The 23584-nt window shown below is 41.4% G+C and overlaps 1 long non-coding RNA gene across 1 annotated transcript in view; it reads left to right on the top strand.

The window, feature by feature from the left end:
• LOC122815691 overlaps positions 1–23584 on the top strand; it is a 196126-nt gene that overhangs the window by 49255 nt on the left and 123287 nt on the right. Inside the window, exons 2-3 of the long non-coding RNA XR_006366987.1 lie at positions 16007–16106; positions 16390–16499. This is a non-coding gene — a long non-coding RNA (uncharacterized LOC122815691). The remainder of the gene's footprint in view (positions 1–16006; positions 16107–16389; positions 16500–23584) is intronic.

Consider the following 23584-nt stretch of genomic DNA (forward strand, 5'->3'; position numbering starts at 1 on the left):
GACCTATACTGTCTGTTGTCCCCCCCCCACACACACACACACACACACACACACACACACACACATACATGTTGATTGGATGGGTCATTTTCAGGCTCTGGAAAAACAATCACACACCATGTGCATATGATGACACTGTGCCACCTCCTGCCATCTGTGACTGATGCAGGAACAGGATAATGTGGTGCTGATGCACAGGGTGACCTACTAGCAGTGTAGCAATGTTAGCTTGTTGTGAACAGTAAAGTGTAATGATATCCTTGTAAGTGTATCCGAGCAGGCATGATGCATCACAGCACTGATTATGAATTTAGTATTGTTTACACCAGTGTTAATTCCAAACATGGATTGTCCACACATGTGCCAGTTGGCTGATGTGTGTGGTACTGGCAGCATGTGTCGTTGAGTGGATGTTACGTGTGTGATGTGTGCAGTACAGATTTCAAGGTGCACATTTGTGAACAAGGTGGAGGTGCACTGTTTGTATGCATGTGCATGGTGGGCACATGGGAAGGGTGACATGCCCTGTATTACACAGTGTTAATACTTCATATTTCCTATTGGTGTCCAATATGCATGTCACTACACATATGTCACAACTTGGGTACACATGTGTGTATGACATGGTATGACACTATGCTGTGGGTGATACTGTTGATATCGGTCATTGCTTAGCATTCTGGTAGTGTACATAACCTCAACAGCCTGATTTTAACCAATCATTAGATGATGTCTTGACAACTGACACATAGCTGTAGGATACACAGTAGCATTAGAATCTTTCTGGTATTGTACTATACCAGTTACCAGTGGTAATGACCACTACACATTCCCATGACCACTCCTGTTTGGCATGTGTCTGTCCTAGGTACAAGCAGACACACTAGGGATATGTACGTCCACATCTGGTGATGCATACAGTGGCCTACAAAGCATTCCCCGGATTAGACACTTATCCTCCAAAAGGGTATCATACAGACAGATACCTGTTGATAAACCCATGTTGTGAAGCTATGAGCCAACAATAGCATAGTCATCCACATTTACTACACATAGTATCCTGATAGTACCACATTGGTAGTAGCACTGAACATGTAGCAGGGGTACCGATGTATAGAAACAGCCACATGTGATTTCATCTGTCCTTTGATATCCACATTCCCAAAGCTATGCTGATTTCCCTCGGTGTATCGCATAAGCAATAAGGGGTCTGTATGCATATACATGGAGTTGTTGCATACCTACAATGAATGGCCATTATTGACAGACTGTGTTGTGTTTGAACATGTCTGTCATATGCCACAGGCATACACCCACACTCACACTATTCTATAACAACTGTCATGTGTGTGTGTGACACAGATGACCTAGGGCACAGCTCACTACAGTGGCTGGACTTGTCACATACATACATATGTGAACTATGGTCCAAGAAGCAGCAGCAACAACTGTCAATGGTAACAGATGTAGTTGTGTTGACAGCAGGCTTCACACCTATAAAGTGAATGAGGTCACATGTACATATATGTCTTGGCCACACAGTTACCAATTTAGGTCACATGTACATATGTGTATTTGCCACACAGATACCTGCAGTGTGCAATGAACATACTGTTGTTTTACTGATATGTCATACAGTAGTAAAAGCAAAACCCACAACACATTGCTCAACAGTATCACACACACACACACACACACACACACAGTCAGCAATTGCAGGATTCAAACCCCTACCTACCTATGTCATGGTACTAGACAGGTATGCATTATCACAACGTACCATATACTTTACTGGGGGCTTCATTTCCACTGCTGTATTTGTGGGATACTGACAGCATCAAACCGGCCAAAGGGGAATTCACCTCTTTCAATGTGTTTTCACAGTCTCCAAAAAGGCCACTCCTCTCATAAGATTAGACACACATTCACACTCCTACCTAACTATGTTATGAGCCTAGGGAGATACGCATTAACATGATGCATTAAATGCTTTACTGGGAGTATGTATTTCCAAAGCTGTATTTGTGGGATACTGACATCATCACACTTGGCAAAGTGGAATTCACCTCTTTTAATGTGTTTTCACAGTCTCCAAAAAGGCCACTTCTCTCAAAGGGAATCTCATACACACATTCATAGGATTCAAACCCCTACCTAACTATGTTATGACACTAGGGAGCTATGCATTAACACAATGCTCTAAATGCTTTATTGGGAGTATTCTTTTTCCAAAGCTGTATTTGTGGGATACTGACATCATCACACTTGGCAAAGTGGAATTCACCTCTTCTAATGTGTTTTCACAGTCTCCAAAAAGGCCACTCTTCTCAAAGGGAATTTCACTCACACACATTTATACTCAGTATTTGCAGGATTCAAACCCCTACCTAACTATGTTATAACACTAGGGAGATATGCATTAACACAACACACCATATGCTTTACTGGGAATATTTATTTCCAAAGCTGTATTTGTGGGATATTGACATCATCACACTTGGCAAAGTAGAATTCACCTCTTCTAATGTGTTTTCACAGTCTCCAAAAAGGCCACTTCTCTCAAAGGGAATCTCATACACACACATTCATAGGATTCAAACCGCTACCTATGTTATGACACTAGGGAGATATGCATTAACACGATGCTCTAAATGCTTTATTGGGAGTATTCTTTTTCCAAAGCTGTATTTGTGGGATACTGACATCATCACACTTGGCAAAGTGGAATTCACCTCTTCTAATGTGTTTTCACAGTCTCCAAAAAGGCCACTCTTCTCAAAGGGAATTTCACTCACACACATTCATACTCAGTATTTGCAGGATTCAAACCCCTACCTAACTATGTTATAACACTAGGGAGATATGCATTAACACAACACACTATATGCTTTACTGGGAATATTTATTTCCAAAGCTGTATTTGTGGGATACTGACATCATCACACTTGGCAAAGAGGAATTCACCTCTTCTAATGTGTTTTCACATTCTCCAAAAAGGCCACTCCTCTTAAAGGGAATCTCACACACACAAATAGTATTTGCAGGATTCAAACTCCTACCTAACTATATTATGACACTGGGGAAGATACACATTAACACAACATGCTATATGCTTTACTAGAAGCATTTATTTCTAAAGCTGTATTTGTAGGATACTGACATCATCACACTTGGCAAAGAGGAATTCACCACGTCTAATGTGTTTTCACAGTCTCCAAAAAGGCCACTCCTCTCAAAGGGAATCACACACACTCAGCAATTGCAGGATTCAGACCCCTACCTAACTATGTTATGACATTAATGAGATACGCATTAACATGATACGCTATATGCTTTACTGGGTGCTTTAATCTCCACTGCTGTATTTGTGGGATACTGACATCATCAGACTTGGCAAAGAGGTGTTCACCTCTTTTAATGTGTTGTGAAAGTCTACTCCTCCCAAAGGGAATCGCACACACACATACATACACCCCCCCACACACACACACACACATACACAGTAATTGCAGGATTTAAACCCCTACCTAATTATGTTATGATACTAGAGAGATACGCATTAACATGACGTGCTATATGCTTTACTGTGTGGTTTCGATTCTCCTGCTATATTTGTAGGATGCTGACATCATCAGACTGGACATGGTAATGTGTGTGCACTTAGTGTTATGCAATCCCAGGAATGAACCTTGTGGGTCAGCAGGTGTGAACATCTTGAACAGGAATCCACAATTCATAGCTTGTGTGATCTATCTATGGACAAATTGCCATTACTTCATATGACAATACATATTTATGCACAGATTGTTGGTTTTGTGGATACAACATGTGTCTGTGATGTTGATAAAGGGCTATTCAAAGTCTATGTGGGATGTGTGTGTTGCTCCTTTCAGTGATGTATGTCCTGGGTGGCTGCCTTGAAAAAAATCTAGCAGGTTTGGGGAACATGATCTGCTCATTAACATACCACAGACATTTTTGTTGTGTGTTTGTCACATTACAATAGCTATGTTCCTGACTGCAATCATGATGGACTCCATGGCCTAGCAGTTCAGACTTCATAGGCTTATAGGACTATAGTTCCCATGGTCTGTTGTGCACCAACACGTTTGGGGTGTGCCACATGTTGCTGTAACACATTCAACAGTGTAAGATCCTGTAGAGAGTGTGAGGCTCAACAGACTGTTCAGGTGCAGGGTCTGTTTGTTCTGTTGTTCACTTATGACACATATGGGGAAACAATGTTATCCATGTAATGGGATTCATTTGGCTTTGGGAGGAGCAGTTTACACATTCTACATGTGATATCTCCTGGTATGATGATAGTGCCTTTTGTCACTGGGAGGTGGGTATGCATGTATGGACCTAACTGACAGGATGTCGACATTGTCAGTCAGGTACAGTTGACCCTGACTCAGGACATATATGACTGTACATTGCTATTTCTGACATAGCTGAAGGAGGTGTAATTTTTCTGTCTGTACTCCTTTGCAGATAATCTTTCCAAAGCAACGACAAACCTGAACACTAAACCCCTGTTATACTCTTTTACACACTTAACACACTACTGATCCTTTGTGATCAGTCAACAGTGTATGTCATCATTATATTCTGGCATGTCCAAAGGTCGGTTTCATGTGTACTCTCCAGTCCAGCTGGTGCATATTGGAATTTTGACGCATTGTTACAACTGCCTTATGTACACAGAGAACCCTGTTCTCCTACCAACAAACTCAGATATATGTGAGAGATGCAACTGTATAGACAGACAGGAGGCTGAGCTCTCCCAAGCCGTGACTGGCACAGTCTATCAGATGGTGAAGGTAACCACACACACCACAAATCCAGTCTCACATGGACCTATGATGACAGCAAACCAAATACATTACCACACAAAGACATACTTGAAGCCTCTAAATATACTCTGCCTAAGCAGCAGAGACATCCAAAGCAGACACACAAACAACTGCTAACCCACAACCATACACACATATCACATAGTTCACAAAGTCAGTGTGCCACACAGTCACTGCCCTTAGGCCTACAGAACACACCTAATACACTTGTAATAGGTGACTGCAATTGTCGCTCACACTGACATACCCCTTACCAGGCTGAACAAGGAGAAGGTCACTTCGTGCTGTCTGTCGGGTGCCAGGATCTGCCACATAACACATGCAATCTTGTCAGTCCAGTGCAAGTACAAATATGGCTCCATCATTGACCATGCTGGTGTGTAAACCCTCAGACATTCCTCCCTGGACTACATAACAAGAGACATCTGATCATATAGCCCAGGCCAGTATGACCCTGACCTTGTGTAGCATCTTATCCTCAACAAGAATTATGTCACAGTATACAGACAAACTGATCACTTTTCACAGTTGGCTATCATACTGGTGTCATTCAAAGGGGATCCAGTGTCTGTTAGCCTGGGATTACATGCTCAACATGCCATGTAGATTCGCTATGGACGCCATGCACCTGTCACCCCTAGGCTTTCACAGACTAGCTAAGGATCTTGCCACACCCATAGTGGCTTTTTGAAGTGAGGCTCAGAAGACAAAACCACCTCCATAGACATTACAGGGTGAAGGAAATGGAGAGTAATGCTGCTCAACAACAGATGTCTAACCCTCAGAATGCATGCACTCAGGACTCACATCAGTATGGAGACTGTCAATATATGTGCAGTAACAGACACCTGGTTCAGGCTCCCAAAAGCACAGCAGCACTACCAGGTTTTACTTCATACCATGCTTTTCGGACACAAGACTCAGACCGGACAACAACAATAGGGGGGTATACATATACATCATACATACACACACCTCCGGGTTGGTAGCACTGCACAAAGCATCAGGGAACGTACATGTGCAACTGACAGTGGGCCAAACTGCATTTCAGTTTGTAGACTGCTACAGACCACACTCCCAAACTCAGGAACAACACTCTGTATTCCTGGGAACACTGGGGAATGTGAAGGTCTCTCCAAACACCATTATATTGTGTGACTTCAAATACACAAACATTGGCTTGCAATACTACTCAAGCACTGACACCCTCGCACAACAGTTGCTAGGATTGTTACACTCAAATGCTATGGCAGAACTGGTCACCACAACCACAGGGGGTTAAAACATGTGGAACCTGATCATCGCCAACATGGGGACTGTTCCACACCAGAGGTATACCCCTCATTGTTAAGGTCAGAACATACATTCATCTCACTGGACATACATATCCCATACACACACACATCCTAGGTGATCTCAGTGAAGTACTTCTCATGAGCAAATGTCACACTTATACAAACCGAGGTGGTATCTGTCAAAGACCCTGGGACAGTGTTAATTACGACTCAGACCACTTAATCCTTTACAAACCCATTCTATGGACAACTACTGGAATGCATGGATCGTGCTATTACAGATAACTACAAGACTCACTCCTCCAAAGGCAGGGGACCTCTCTGGTGGACCACAGCCATTAATGAGCTATACAAGGACAGGAGGAGGCTACTATATGATAGAGCACAATAGCAATCAGAAAGGCATCTCTGATCAGTACTATGGAATAGCTACGATCACTTGTTGATTCATCTAAGGGCCACTTCTAATGGACACTTGCACCAGACACTATGGACAATCACAAGGCCTTCTTTAGTTATGTCAGGGACCTGGGTAGGAACTCACAGATATGCTGTGAGTTACTGCATAATGACAAAACATACAGTGAACCCACTGACATTGCAAACATCCTGGCAAACAGGCTCAGTGGAAATGTTTCCCCACCATCCTCCCTGCAGTGCACATGTCCATCCCAACAGGGTGTAGCCTCCCTGACATCACAGATAAACAGGTGAGTGCTGCCCTCTCCATAGCAGACAACACAGCATCAATGGGACCAGACAGTATCCCGGACTATGGCTTACACGAGATTCATGACGAACTTCACACTCACATTATGTCACTGTCCAATATCAGAGTTACTACAGGATATGTACCCAAGGAATGGCATACAGCAACAGTGTTCCAACTCCACAATGGTGGTGCCACAAGGGACCCTGGACAATATCACGCTATATGCCTAACTATCCTCGTCTGCTAAACTATGGAGCGTATCATCATGGAACACATACACATATACATTGTGAACCTACAGACACTGGATCCTACACAATTTGGCTTTGTTATGTTTGATGTCTTTAAACAGTTAACAGGTCCATAGATGTACAGAGGGTTGTCCACACAGCCTACCTGGAGCTCACACAACAGTTCAACACAATACCCCACTCGGCCATTATACATAAGCTCACCGACTTCAATATCTACACACATGTCACAAGATGAATTGCTAACTGGATCATGGATCGCACCCACATGGTCAGTATTGCAGGAGCCATGTCTGACTATACACCAGTTACACGTGGCATCCCACAGGGCTCAGTCCTGGGACCTCTCTTGATCCATATATATTTCTGAGACGTACTGGCTAACACAGGAGAAATATGTCTGACCATGTTTGCAGATGACTGCAAACTGTGCCATTATTGACTCCCCAGCTGGCACAAGCATCTTCAAAATGGGTCTCACAGAGATGGATAACTGGTTCCAGAGCCATAGCCTAGAGCTACCTTCCTTTAGATGCATAGTCATCACCTTTGGTAATAACAATATGCCCACACCTTGCCACATAGGTGATGATACATCACGTACGGTGTGTGTGATTTGTAATTTGGGGACATGGATAGTTACTACTCTTGCCTTTGACATTCACATTGCCAATGTTGTTGGACACACCTTCTATATAGCCCACCTTATCCCAAAGGGTTTTACATTTAGATCAGGTGGGGTCATTGTGCCCCTATACTCATCAGGCCCATGCTTGGATACAATGCCCCATTTTGGATGTATCTTACCCAACACCTGCAGCAACTGTAATGTCCACAAATGTACCTAACCAAGTGGATCTAGGGACTTATACAGATGGTATGCGCAGTTTGGCTGTGGTGACCCCAGCTCTCCTCAGTTGCTTACTGCCTACTTGGATGTAATCTATGCCTGTTGTTTGAAGCCATGTCCATCACAGCATTGATGAACAGGCTCCACATCAGGATATCAAAGTCCCTTACAGCTACACGCTCCAGGGACGGGAACATCAGCACTGATGTTAAAAGGACATGCTGGAGGGGCAGACTCCCAACCCAGAGGCTCCACTCACTCGGGAATGAGATCCCAGTCCCACATATGCAGAGACCTACACTGACCACCTACAGGTGACATCTTGACAGGTTAATGGGTGATCGTATGTTTAGCCCTGGGATATGTTCTGGGTCCCTGCTAGACAGAGGCAGAATAAAATGAACATATGTGGGATATCTTGTGTGACCTATTATTCACAGGCACAGTCTACTAATCTAGCAGGGTTGCAAAAGCCAAACACACTGTGGCTAGGCTTATACATGCCCTAGGGCAGATAGCCTAGTGTCAACCTCTGAACCTATGTTAATGTTCGGGATGCACATTGTTCAGTGATGGTACTGATTGCAAGTTTTGTTTCTTCTTTGCTTTCCCACTTTCTATGAACAACCTAAGTATCTGCATAACATATTTGATTATGGCAGGGTTTCAATATATTATATATGTGTCTGTTGTCATATCACTGTGTGCACATGGCGGACTGGTGAATAGTTCATAGGTTCATAGGTTCATAGGTTCATACTAGGCTATCTGCCCGAGGGCATTTACAAGCCTAGCCCATAGTTTTGTGGCTTACGCCACCCCTTTAGTATGGGGAACTATACCCATTATTTTGCTGTGCCTCTGTTGAGCAGTGACACTGAGGTAATCCCTGGGGTATATCTGCGATCTCCCATCCATTGGTCAAGATTTCTCTTGAACAAGGCCAGCGAGGTGCTCTGCCTCACATATACCGGGATTTTATTCCACAGCATAGGGAGTCTTTGGGTGATGAATCTATCCCTCCAGCACGTCCTATTAATAGCCGTGTCGAGGTTTAAGTCTCCCGCCCTTGTGGCTCTGACGGATCTAGATTTTTTGAGGTGAAGCATATTCATCAAATCTGGGTTTGACATGGCCTTGTATGTTAGGCAAAGGTCACCTGAGCAAGCGTAAGCGACTGAATAGAGCTGGAGTTCTTTCAGTCGGGCAGCATAGGACAGATGTTTGAGACCCTTTATCCTTTTGGTGAGGAACTTTTGTGGCCTCTCCAGCTGCTGCAAGTGTCGGGTCAGATACATTCCGAATGGGGCATTGTACTCGATCTAAGATATTGTTCAAGTTAATAAATTCATAGGTTTATAGATTAGTACTAGACTATAACTGCCCTTGTGAACCATTTTAAGCCTAGTCAATTATCCCTTGTGAGACTCAAACCCTGCACCTTCTGTTTGTAAGGCAAACACCTTAACCATTAGGCCACCCTTCCAACCAGTGTGATGTTCCTGGGTTGACACATGCAACTGACCGATATGTGTGGCCCACTGCTGTACTCAGACATGCCCTAAGTGTGTGAGCATGCCCAGTTCAGACTTCCAGTGTTTTGTTGCCTGACATTTGTCTCATATATTCAAGTGTGTGAGCATGCCCAGTGTGACCTTGCAGTATGTTGCTGTCTGAGGTCCACTACATTTGTTGATGTGTGTGTGAACATTACCAATATTAACATTTATACTATATGTGTATTGAATATCAGGTTCTATTCTTACTGCAGGCCTCACCTTTGTGTCTTAACTCGACATGGATTATGCTATGCCTGCAAGGTTTCCATGAGATACTTTGCATAGACTTATCAACATTTTTTCATACAAGCTGACCATTGACATACTGTCATGGTTTAGTGGTTCTGTACTATGACTATAGTGCACTGTATCATGGGTTTGAGGACTGTCACTGCTTCATATCTTCATACATGACAAAAGAGACTGCTTCAAGAAAAGTGAAGCAAATATGAACATGTTTACCTGCTTTTGCTGAACTATGCCCAAATTTGACCAGACTTACACAACATTGCTCAATGTTGACCAACATTGCTGAACAGTGCCCAATATTGCTCAACATTGCCTGTAGTTGTGCTACTTAGTGTGTGCAATTTTGTTTACATATACTAAATAGTGGTGAGAGCTGTTTAGCACTGCTTTATATTGCTTAACACATAGCAATCATGCCTCAGGTGGTGCTGCATTGCTGCCTATGTCGGATGCACATTTTACACTCCCTATACATGTTTGTTAACGGGTAGTGTCAAGTTAGGCATCCCTTTTACTATATGTGCGAATTGGAGAGAGGTATAATTTCCAGGGTTCCTAATGAGCTAGTGTATAGGCTATGCATTACCTCTTTACCAAGGCCAAAGCATACTGGGCATGCCTCCTTCTGCCTACTGGGGCAGGCTCAGGTTGTTCTTCCTCTGAGTCACGCTCTGGCTGTGATGGCCTTGGCAATGGTGGGGGGGCTGTTGTGCCCGGCCCTATGCTGCTCCTGCTGCAGCTGTTTTCGCAGGATCATATTGTGTAGCATAGCACATACCATGACTATTTGGGTACATGTAGTTGGTGAGTACTGCAAGGCTCCACCAGCTGTGTCCAGGCACTGGAACCATGACTTGAGCAGCCCAAACACACACTTGATTACATTTTGTGTTTGTGCGTGTGCCTGATTATGGCGCTTTTGTTCAGGTGTGTGTGCATTTCTGATGGGTGTCATCAGCTATGGCTCAAGTGCATATCCAACATCCCCCACTAGGTGACCATGAGGGATGTCCCCATTGGCAAATGTCTGGTACAGCTGTGTCAGATGCCAGATATGGGAGTCATGGTAGCTTCCAGGGCAGCTAGCACACACATTCATTATTATGCCCTGGGCATCACACATGACCTGGCAGTTGATGGAGGGGTAACCCTTGCAGTTATAGTAGACCCTTCCCCACTCACCAGCTGGTGCTTTGATGCGAATGTGTGTGCAGTCTATTGCACCCACTACCTCAGGGTATTCCGCTATCTGCTGGAAGAGACGCATATTGCTGGCCAATACCTCACGGGATTTGGGGAAATATACATGATCACTGACATGTGCTGACATGGCATTCAGGAACTGGTGCAGTACCCTGAATGCTGATGCCTGTGAAATCCCCATCATATCGCCAGTTGGTCTCTGGAAGGTACCTGTTGCTAGTATTCTTAGGCCAACACATACCTTGGTTTCGACTGGGATGGGTTCTCTTCTGTTGGTTCTGTGTGTGAGGTGTGGCCTGCACAGCTCAACAATTTGAGGTCTCTGTCCACTCTATAGCGCTCCACTCTCTCCAGCTCATGTAGCCCCTGGTAGGTTACCCTAGGTCTGTACACTCTTCAACGTCTCCTCACTGTGGGTTGCTCAGCAGAATTTGCATTGTCACCACCCTCAGCATGTTGCATATGTCACCTTATAAGAGCAATGGCAGCGCCTACAATTTCTTTGTCTCAGTAAAGCTTTTTCAGTTTCACTTCTATTAGCTTACTGCAGTGTTGCAGTGTCTCTGAGAAAAACATAGTGGAAAGTTGTTTGCTGAGTTTTAAGTGCTGGGCTGGGCTGGGCTAGTGTACTGCCTGTGTAATTGCCTGATTCTGATTGTTTTCACCTGCTAGCTCTGCTAGTACTCCCTGGTTAACTTCCTACTATTTGTTGGTTTCCTTTTCCCTTTCTGTTTCCTCAGGGGGGCAGTGCCGCGCACACAAGTGCAAACACGTGCACACCAGCTCACACGCGTGCACACATGCTTACATGGGCTACAACTTGCTTATTCTTGCTAACAGACGTGCACACAGGCGCAAACACACTTAGGTTTCAAAATCCTTACACTTGCTTACTCTGGCTTAAACACGTGCGCACAGCCGCACACATGTGCACGCAGGCTTACTCAGTTTTACAGGTGCGCACATGCGCGCATACATGTTGCAGGCATTTCTACAAGAAACTTTGGTGTTGTTCATGGCATACACCTTTAATGTCTTGCCTTTAGCTAGGGTACCTATTGACATACCTCTTCCAGTGATTCGTATCTGACAGCAGACACATGCCACTCTACTCCAATGAGCTTCACTTCTCTCAGACATACCCCCCTTATGATGTCACCTATCGTCTTCTCTGTTACACCCCTTATCCTACTCCTACACTACACTGACTGTGCTCTTTTGATATGTAAACTTGTGATTCACTATCCTTACCCTCATTTGCATAGGATTGCCTACTAATGCTTGGTTACAACTCTTAGACTGTGCTTCCCCCCTTAGCAACCCCTACTCGATAGCCATGTTGTCTTTGGACTGCCATTCCCTTGCACTGTATATTAGGGATTACTGTAAAATCCACATGTATGCATTTTAATTATTGGTTTTCTGCTTTTTAGAGCACACCGCATTTGCGCGGCGCTGCGCTATGCTTAAACATCGGCGATTGGGAAAAAAAATAATTTATTTTATTTTATTTTTGCATTGGTGCAGATTGCCAATTGCCGTATTTTTGGCCATTGGCATGCTTCCTTGACTGAATGCATCCTTTTTTTCTAGCTGTCATGGCTCTGTTTTGCTATTTGCAGAACCATACTCAGTTGTCAATGGAGTACATTTCTGAAAATAACACTACTCTTACTCGGACAGGTTAGGGTTTTCTGAATTGCAGTTTTACCTCATTTGCATGCCTTTCAGCAGCAAATGAGGTAATTTGCATATCCTAGCCCTGTCTGTGTAAGAGGAGCTTTAGGAGCTCTCTGACATGCCCCTGCCGCCTGTTCCTGGATCGCTCAGAAGACATGTTGGCTGCATGGTGTCTTACTCTACTCTTAGACTCCATGCAAGCCTTTGTGAATCCAGCCCAATAAGAAGGTGAGTATTTTGTCAAGTGATTCATCATTCTATAATCAAAATGACACAGTCTATAGTAATGGTACAAACAAAGAAACTGATGCATTTCTGAACTGGTCTTAAGAAGCTGGTGTGTGTGATAATAGATTAAAGAAGTTTTTAACATTAACATTTCCCAGATTAGAGGTCAGTTTTGGTTTCCTTAAACTATGTAAAGTTAAACTAGATCTTCTCCAACCACTATTGCTTCTTCCACAGATTCAAATACTGAACCATGGGCATTATTTGTTGAAAAGAAATTAAAGTCAATTATGAAAGCTATTAAGTCCTCTGCATTAGATTCTGATGACTGTATTAAGAAACTGAGTAATGTAAAAGTTACTAGTGAAGACTGGTTTGTTACAGCTGATATCAACAGTTTAAGTACTATGATACTGACTGAACTTGGTATGATGTAGTTCAAAGAATATCTTGCAACATTCTTAGATTTTCAACACAAGAAATCAGATTTCATTTGAAATATTTTGGAATTATTTATGAAACTTAATCTTATATTTGAGGAAAAATATTTTCATCAAGTACAGGGTGTAGCTATGGGTGCAATTGCGGCACCCAGCAACGACAGTATTTTTTTGTCTTTTCAGCTTTTCCTGGTTAGGGGTCACCACAGCGGAACTCCGGCCCACTAATGATTGGCAGTCGATTTTTATGGTGCCAAGTTGCCAGCCCAACGTCCACCCTCCAGCGAAGACACGCCCATTCACGCATGTCTTTCGAAGGCCACTCGACCACGGGGAGGGCATGCAGACTCCACACAGAAAGCACTCCAGCCATGAATCGAACAGGAGAACCTCTTGCTGTGAAGTAACAATACTAATGACAGTATAATTCCTGTAAAATGAGAGGAATTTTATGTATATGACAGTATGCATTTATTTTTGTTTTAAAAATATCTCTGTTTTATAGGTGACATTATTTTCATTTGCTCAGGTGATACTGAGTTGTTGACAAATTTTCACCATTACTTGAATAAGATAACCATGTTTTTGAAATTTAATTTTAGTTCCATAACATTTTTCATTCAAATGTTCCACAGTATTTCCCTGTCTCATATATGTTACGTTTGTAATCTTTATTCATATGTCAGAAATCTTAAATTAAGCAAACTAAGCAAAGACATGGAGAATGAGAAAACTGTTGTCAGACTAGCAATAAAAGTTACCAGTAACAGCTATTTACAGTTTAAGAGTATGCACCCATATTTTCAGAAGGTTAACATAGTGGAGGGACAGATGATAAGGACCAGTAGATTTATCACACTTCATGGTTATTTTTTAAGTGAAATATCTGAAATGAAATCTAGGTTTTTAGAAAAAGGATGTCCTTGTACACTGGTAGATGAAATAGCAGGGTTTTTGTGGAGGGATGTAATGATAAATTCAAACCAGAATAAACCAAGAGACAATGATGAATATAATAAACATTTAGATGAAACAGTTATCAATAACAAGAATTTCAATATGGGGATGGTGCTCATTCACATTTTAGATACAGACACCACCACAAATACAATTGCTATCATCTGGAAGGTTTTAGCAGGGTTAAAGCAGTGAAGAATTTAGTAGGAGCGAATCCAGTATTTATTAATAAGAAAGCATATAATTTGAGAAACAATTTTGAAAAGAATAATAATAATAGAAATAATGATTCTGTTATTAGAGGTACTTTTTTCTTGTCACAAATATAGCTACAGGAGGTGCATTGCAAATAGAACATCATTTTACTCCTCCAGCACCCCAATGACCTGTTTACTTCCTAAATATTGTAACTGTGACACAAATAACACAGTGTATACTGCTTAATGTTTAATCTGTCGGGCATTCTATATTGGCAGGACGGGTCTATATTAAAATTGCGAAAGCTTACTTTCGCAAATACAAAGTAATCGGCACATAAATGTCAAAATCCAAAAACAGCGAAGGATGGAAAAAGCGAAAATGACAATGTTGAATGTATTCCCGGAAGCAACAGCACCATACAAGTAAGGTAAACCCAACGGAACAAACCTAAGGTTAATGTCCCCCCCCCTGCACCCCCACACCCCCTCTACTTAAATATACCAACTCCGAGACTGCACTACAATTGGGAAAAGGATTTATTTCCTCATCCCCACGATCACCCTGCTGGCCAAAAAAAGGACATTTGTCATTCCAAATTCACTTTTTTCGCTCTTCGCTATTTTAGGACTTTGACATTTATGTGTTGATTACTTTGTAATCATGAAAGTAAGCTTTTGCGTTTCTAATATAGACCTGGCAGGACTACTAGGAGTGTTTGTAGAAGGCTTTACAAGCACTGTTAAACCATGAAAACAAGAACAGGAAGAATAACTTATTTAGATATATATATATATATATATATATATATATATATATATGTATATGTACACATATATATATATATTGAATTGTAATAATTTAAATGATTTTTATTCCATGTGATTGATTGTACAGAACTTGATTTAAGGGGAGAGGATGCTGAAAATTTATTGGATGTGAAGGAATATGACTGGAAACTTCGATTAAATTCTACAGCTTGCAATGGTCTTAATGAATATATTAGTTTTAAGTGTGTTTTAAAGAAATGGAAGTTAAGGTAATTAAAAAACTAATATATTATATTGTGTTTTGTGTATATGTGTTTTTTGACAAGGGTTTTTGATTTTTGCAATTTATAACATGTTTACTGATTTTTAAGTCATCATATTGATGTATCAATATAGTCATTATTCATTAGGTCTTCTTACTTGTATTTATGAGACGTGTAATTGTTATGCTCATAGTCTAATAAAGTAAATTGCAGACAAAAATCCTTACTTTGTTAAATTTAAGAGTTAGCTGGTTTGTGCATTCCTTGGTGTTTTTTTATTATATTGACCAAGAAGTTAACTGATGCTTTCAAAAGTATTATCAAACTCTTCAAAAATACTGCAATTTGTAAAGACTATCAGTTTCATACATGGACATGTTCTGAGATCCAGCAAAAGAGATGCATTTGTATTCACAATATAGCACTCGAGGAAAAGTTAACTGTCATTGCTCAGTCAAGTCATACTGCCATTTTTTAAATATTTTGTCTCTACAGACCTTGACTTCCATGTTTACCTATCCCATACCCTTGAGACCCATTTAGTCTCCTCTCTCTCTCGTTATGAAAAAAGCAGCAATCTTTCTTCAGTTAAAAGGTAGGTAATAATAATAATAATAATAATAATAATAATAATAATAATAATAATAATAAACAGTAAGGGCCTAGCCAAGTTGAGGTACAGCTGACTGCCTTTTAATCATTTTATTTTCACTTGAGAATCACTTATGCCTTGATTTGTTGTGCAATGTAAATAAATTAATTAATATTACAGAATATTATGTGTCTGCTGAGAAATATTCCAAAGTGCAAACTGTAGATAAGTAGCCACTATCCAATTCACTTTTTCTATCTGGCCTGTTAAATGTTTTTGTCTGCAGAAATAAAATGGGCAAAGCCAGGAGAAAATAAGTGGTTGCTTCTTCACAATAAAAGCTGAATGCATTGCAGAACAGAAGGAAATGCATAGCCTGACCGTACAGATATTCTGGTAAATTATGTTTTATTTCATATCAGTTAGAATTATGCAGTCCTATTTATTTGAATGAATACAAATAATTTCTTTTTTATGTGATTTTGCAAACAAGCAAAGCTTCTTTTGGTAAGTGTGGCACGATAGCTCATGTTTTGATAACATGACTGGTAAGCTAGGACTGAATTCATGGAGTGGTCATTTTGAAAAGGTGACCACTACTTTGAATTAAAATTAAAGCTGCTGTTTATATATTTATCAACAGACTGTTAAGTTTATTGGGAAAAAATGATACCATTACCAGCTCATCTGAGCTGAGCAAATGGAATGAACTGTATATCCCTAAAAGCAGCAAAAATGTTAGGCAAGTAAGTAAATGGTTTGCACACCTGACACGTTTGACTGATAAAATAATATAATTACTCAATGAAACCAGAAACGTAGATAAGTAATGTTTGCATTCATTACCTACTTTGCACTGTTTAACATAAAACTTGTTTTAATACATCACAAGCAGCTGAGGCTATTCTAAGGAGTTATGATGCTATAATGAGAGAAATACTGAAAGCTAATTTTGGGCTCCTAAAAACAGAGGTGGCTAACTTCACGACACACATTCAAATGGAGAATAGTTGCATCACCGCTGAATCATACACCGATGCACTGTACAAATGTGTACACAAATGCCTGGATTTCACCATACCCAATAGAACCAAGATGCGCTTCACCAAAAACAGGAAGCCAATCTGGTGGTCCCCTGCCATAAAGAAACTCTTCAACAGAAGGAGGAAACTGATGCGGAATAAGCTGAAGTCCCAAGACTGAAAAAAACTCCCTTATCAGCCTCAACAAAAAGTTGAAATCCTTCATCAAATCCTCTAAAGCAACTACAAATACAGAATTGCAGCAGATAGTAAAGACAACCACAAGGCCTTCTATAGTTATGTAAAGAATCTCCACGGCAATACCCAGATTTGCTCTGAGCTACTGCACAATGGTATCTCCTATACTGAGCCAACCGATATTGCCAATATACTGGCTGACAGATTCAGTCCCAACTTTACCCCACTCACCCCCCTGCCAAAGGACCAGTCACAATACCAGTAGATTGCCAGGCACCCAGTATTACTGCTGCACAGGTTAAAACAGCACTGTCCAAGGCCAAGAATACAGCGTCAATGGGACCTGACAATATCCCTGGCTGTGTTCTACATGAACTACAGAGTGAACTGGCACCTCACCTGTGTGCCTTGTTCAGTCACAGTCTCACCTCAGGCATTGTCCCTACCAAATGGTGCACTGTGGCAGTCATCCCTCTACACAAAGGAGAAGTGACTACAGACCCTGGGAACTATCACCCCATTAGCCTGATGACTCTGATATGCAAAGCTATGGAACACATCATCATGGACCTAATGAACAAGGATATAGGGAATTTCCAAACTCTGGATCCCACACAGTTTGGTTTTGTGAAGTGTCGATCATGCCTGCTCAACTTGGTCAACTTCTTTGAGTCAGTCACCAGAGCTGTGGATGAAGGAAAGTTGATTCATACAGCCTACCTTGATCTGGCCAAGGCCTTTGATACCATTCCCCACTCAGGAATCATAGAAAAACTCACTAAGCTAGGCATCAACCCCTATAGCACTAGGTGGGTTGCAAACTGGCTCACAGGTAGAACCCACAGTGTGAAAGTAGCTGACTCCAAGTCAGACTGCTGACCAGTCACGAGTGGAGTCCTACAGAGTTCGGTCCTGGGTCCCCTCTTGTTTATCTACTTATCTGAAGTTCAGGCCAATACGAAGGGACTCTGGCTGACAATGTTCGCAGATGATTGCAAGTTGGGAGCTATTATTAACTCCCCAGGTGATACTGACATCCTACAGAAAGGCCTCACTGAAACCAATGACTTGTGTCAGAACCATAGCCTTAAGCTCAATGCCAAAAAATGTGTCATCATCCCCTTTGGGAAAAACCTGGATCCTATAAATTACCACATCGATGGTAGTCCACTGAACACAGAAGGCATTATAAGAGATCTGGGAACACAGGTTGACAGCAACCTCTCTTTTGACCACCACATTGCCACTGTGGTCAGAAAGTCCTTCTATGTGGCACTTCTCATTACTAAGGGTTTTGTTATCCAGGAAGAAAGAAGTCATTGTCCAATCATTGAGTACAATGCCCCGTTTGGCATGCTAAACACCTGCAACAACTGGAGAGGCCACAAAAGTACCTCACAAAGAGGATCCTAGGCCTTAAACATTTGTCCTATATGGACAATCTCAAAAAACTTCAACTATTCTCTCTCATATCACATACTTAGAGGCGATCTCTGCTTGACTTACAAAGCCATATCTGACCTAGCTCTATTAGAAATGCTACATCTAAAGAAATCCCAATCCCTCCACACCACACCCTCCAGAGGCCTCAATCTCATTACCACAATCAACATAACATGCTGCAGGTCAGGTTCATAACCCAGAGACTGCCCATGCTATGGAATAGACTTCCCATACTTGTCAAGCAGAGCACCTTACTGGCTCTCTTCAAGAGAAATCTTGATGAGTGGATGGGAAATATAATTCACCCCAGGGATCACTCCAGTGGCTTTACTTGACAGAGGCACTGGGAACTAAGGTCAGGTTGCACGATGCCAGGGTAATCCTATGGGCTAGGCTTGTAAAGGCTCCAGGGCCATTGGCCTAGTACACACCTATGAACGTATGAACCTAATTTTGTCTCTTCAGTCATGTTACCAAAACAAGGGCTGTTCTCTTTTCAGACACATATCAAAAAAGGCATGAATGTTAACAATGATGTTACTGGCTATCAAAATTTTATTTTTGCCTAGAACTGAATTTTTAAGGGAAAAAAATGATTTCAGTCATCACTGCAATCTACTCAAATAAGTGTAAACGTGGATTTGGTATTCTCTTTCACTCCTCTGCATATACACTGTGTAAGTGTTTTTACCGGACTGGGTCTCTACTCAGTTGGACAACCTGGTGAACATAATAAAATAAATAAAAATAATGTGATTTTTTTGCAATTAAGCAGAGACAGATACAGAAACTAAACAGAGTGCTAATACTGCCTTATTACAGTTTCATCTATTAGTAACAGTGTTTGCTATATATTTATTTTATTTATTTTATTTTACATTTGTTGACCGGGATAGTCCGACTGGATGCATGTCCATTTTCAGCGGAGGCCCGGGGAGAAAAGCTTCAAGGGTAAGCAGATACAGCATTACATAATACCTGCATTATATATTACAAACAGACTATTTACAGAGATTACATAAGTAAGCAAGTTAAACAAGTTCCACAGGTTAGAGTTAATCCCAAGCGTAAATCAGGATTAAATTAAATTACACAGTAATCTGGTTAACAGATTTTTACACATTCTAGAGAGAGTTAGCCAGGCTTGATACATTGACATAGCCAGTTAAGTGACAAATGTTGTTTGAGTCTAGTTTTAAATTGACCTAAGGTGGAAAGTAAGGTAATATCAGCTGGAAGGGAGTTCCAGGATCTACTTACAGAGTTTGCAAAGAGAGAGTCACCGGCTGTGTTATTAATTTTGCTAGTCTGAAGTAGTAGTTTGTTAGAGGATCAAAGCAGTCTAGGATTGTTATAGGGGGTGATAATATTTTTAAGTGCAGGAATATTGTCTGGATTATAGAGGATTTTATAGGTCATAATCAGTTGGATATACTGGATTAGGCTGGGTAGTTCAAGCCACCCAAGCTGATTTGGATTCATGCAATGATGTGTCCTAAAAGGCAGCCCAGTGGCAAACCTGGCAATGTGGTTGTAGCAAATTGAGAGTTTGTTAAGGACAGTCTTGTTTAAATTCGAGAGTAGAGGGGATGCATACAGAAGGGTTGAAAAAAGGTAAGAGCGAGCTATGGCAATTTTAGCTGGAGGGGTTAGGAAGGCTTTTATTCTGTAAAGCGACCCTAGTTTTTTATTGATGGTTTTGATAGTTTGGTTAACATGTAGGTTGAATTTTAGATTATTATCTATGATGATGCCTAATAGTTTTGTAGAGGGGTCAGGGGAGATTATTGTGCCATCATTTGAATTTACGGTAAAGGTGAAAGCGGTAGACCTACGTGTTGGTGCAAATAACAGCATTTTAGTTTTTTGGGATTTAGGAACAGGCAACATTAAGAAAGACAGTTTTCTATTGTATTAAAGGTGGTCTGGGTAGCTGACCATAACTCTATTGGAGATGTGGCCGAGCAAATCAGAGTAGAGTCATCAGCATATTGGATACAGCTGACTTTTGGGATGACAGTATAAAGGTCGTTAATGAAGATGGAGAACAGCAAGGGCCCTAGTATAGAGCCTTGTGGTACTCCAAGGGTGTTAGATAGAAGGTTAGTGAGTTTGTTCTGTCAGAGGACAGCCTGCTGTTGACCATTCAGGTAGGGATGAAACCATTGAAGGGCTCTAGTATCTAGACAGAATGTTTGCAGGGTGTGGATTAAAAGTTGGTGATCAACCATATCGAATGCCTTGGAAAGATCCAAGAAGAGGGCTGAGGATATATAATTATCGTTGTGATTATTGTTTATGATGTTGGTAAACTCTAGGAGGGCTGAAGTAGTGCTGTGATGAGGACGGAAGCCATGCTGAGTGTCTGCCATAAGGTGATTCTGGATTAGGTGGTACATGAGTTGTCTATGAATACATTTTTCCATAATCTTTGCAAGTGGAGAGAGTATAGCTATTGGCCTATAATTGGAGAATTCAGTAGAGCTGCCTCCTTTGTGAAGTGGGATTACATAGGATATTTTCCAGATGGTAGGAATTTTAGCTTCTACTATGGTTCAATTGATTAGTATTGAGATGGGGTAAGCGATAGCATCAGCTGATTTTTGTCAGTACTCGGCAGGGGGTTGATTAGCAGAAAGTGTAGTGGGTTTTAATTTTTTGATCAAGGTATGGATAAGTGAAGTGGCGACTGGTTAGAAGCTGAATGCAAGTAGGTTTCTAGGGGTGCTACTTTCAGGACCAGGGGAGCTAGGAAGTAGTTGGCTAGCTAGGGCTTTTATTGTCTCAGTAAAGAATCGGTTAAAACTGTCAGAAACATCTTCAGGGGTTTTATCAATAGTAGCAGCAGGGATTGGGGTTAAAGTTTGTCCAGGATGTAGTAGATTATTTAAACCTGCCCAAAACTTCTGAGGGTTATTTTGATTTACTGTCTGTAAATTACAGTAGTATTGTTTTTTGTCTTGTAAAATTGATTTTTTAGTTTCATTCCTGGATTGACTGTATTTAATGTGATCTTGGGGGTCTTTAGAAGAACACCATGAAGTCCATGCTTTCATTTTAAGGGTAATTTTGAGTTTAGACTCTTTAGAATGCCATGGTGCAGTTTTTGCCTTTGTTCTCTTTGAACGAACAGGTGCATGCAAATCAAGGATCTCAAGGAATTTGTTGTTAAAGTATGCTACTGCTTCCTCTAAGAGGAGGTGTTTTAGAATAGACCAATTACATGAGTTTAGTTCTTGTTGGAATTTGGCAGGGTCAAAGTTTATATTGTTTCTAACCTTTCTGAGTAAAGGTTGTTGGGAATTAATGGCTTTGTGCTTAATTACATATGTGAGAAGGTGATCGCTTAGGCCAGCAGGGAGGGTACCAGAGGTGTACAGTTGGGGGTGACTATTTATGAGTACCCAGTCAAGTATGCTTTCTTTTTGGTTGGGTTTCCCTGTCCTGGTATGGGTGAATATGATTTGTATAAATGCATGCAGGTTAATATGGGTGTTTGGGGATTCTGAGGAACAGATGCCCCAGTCTATGTTAAAGTCTCCAAGTAGTAGGGTTTCTTGGGGGTAGTGACATGATAGCTAGTGCAGGATATCTTCCAGTGTAGATATATTGTTACCTGGGGGAATGCACATACAGATTATATTAATGCATTTAATTTTATTAAGTTGCAATTTGGTGGCAAGAATCTCAGAGTTATTAATCTGAGGTGGTTGTGTTACATATATGGTGACATTCAACTCAGATTTATAGAGTACAGCTAACCACCCCCCTTCCTCGAAGCACAATACAGCCTGTGTATTTTGTACCCAGGTGGTAACACTTCATTGTCTGTAGTGTTAGGTTTTAACCAGGTTTCAGATAAACAGAGAATCTCAGGGGAGTGGACATCCAGAAGTGCATGCAATTTATGTACCTTGTTGTTAGTGCTTCTAATATTGAGATGGCAGGCTAGAAGAGAGTTAGTTGACCTATTAATTGTAGGTTTGTAGCTTCGACTGCAAGTAGAGGGGGTATGTGTATCTAAGGTGGTTGGGCCAGGGTTGGGGTGAATATCACCACCAAGTATTAGGTTAAGTCTATACTTGGTGATGAACTTCAGGAATTTGTGTATTAGTTTGTGGTAGTATTTGGATCTAGAGCTAATGTGCCTGGGGTTGAGATGTTGATAGACTGAACAAGATGTTGGATAGGACCTGGTACTGGAAGTATGGTTGAAGGTGGGAGGATTTACAGCTGGGGTGATAGTATGGCCTTTCGGGACCTGAAATCACGAGAAACTGGTTTTCATACAAGGTAAGGAGGTATGGTGCGAACAAGAGGGGCAGTGAAGAGGAGTGTATCATTATCTATGATTCAGCTAGTGAGTTAAGGAACTGTTTTACCTGGTGTTGCAACACCAGAAGATAGAGTGGTGAGGTAAAGGTACTGGAAGGGGGATGGGAGAATGCTAGATGAAAGCTAATAGGTGCTATTAAAATGTAGGTAGAAGAATGGGGGTGGGAGGAATTATCCCAGATGAAAGCAGATAGGATCTAGAAAGTGGGGGAGTGGCTATAGTACTATAAATTTAGAGGTACTGGGGGCAGGAGAGAATTGGGGGCAGGGAGGGGAGCGAAGAGAGCCCAAACATAGCGAGGGCGAATGTAGCGGGGCTATTGCAGTTTACAAGGTTTCCTAAGGTGTCCTAAAGCTATAAGGTAAGTATTATAGTTCTTAATGTAAGAGTCAGTTTACTTAAGTTACAGGGGAAGGAGGCAAACACTCAAGTAGAAAAAAGAGCCCTATGGCTGACCAAAATGGTGACCTGCTTAATTACAC

This window comes from Protopterus annectens, chromosome 11.part0 (genome assembly GCF_019279795.1).
Source record: "Protopterus annectens isolate FY-2018-M chromosome 11.part0, PAN1.0, whole genome shotgun sequence".
NCBI lineage: Eukaryota > Metazoa > Chordata > Ceratodontiformes > Protopteridae > Protopterus > Protopterus annectens.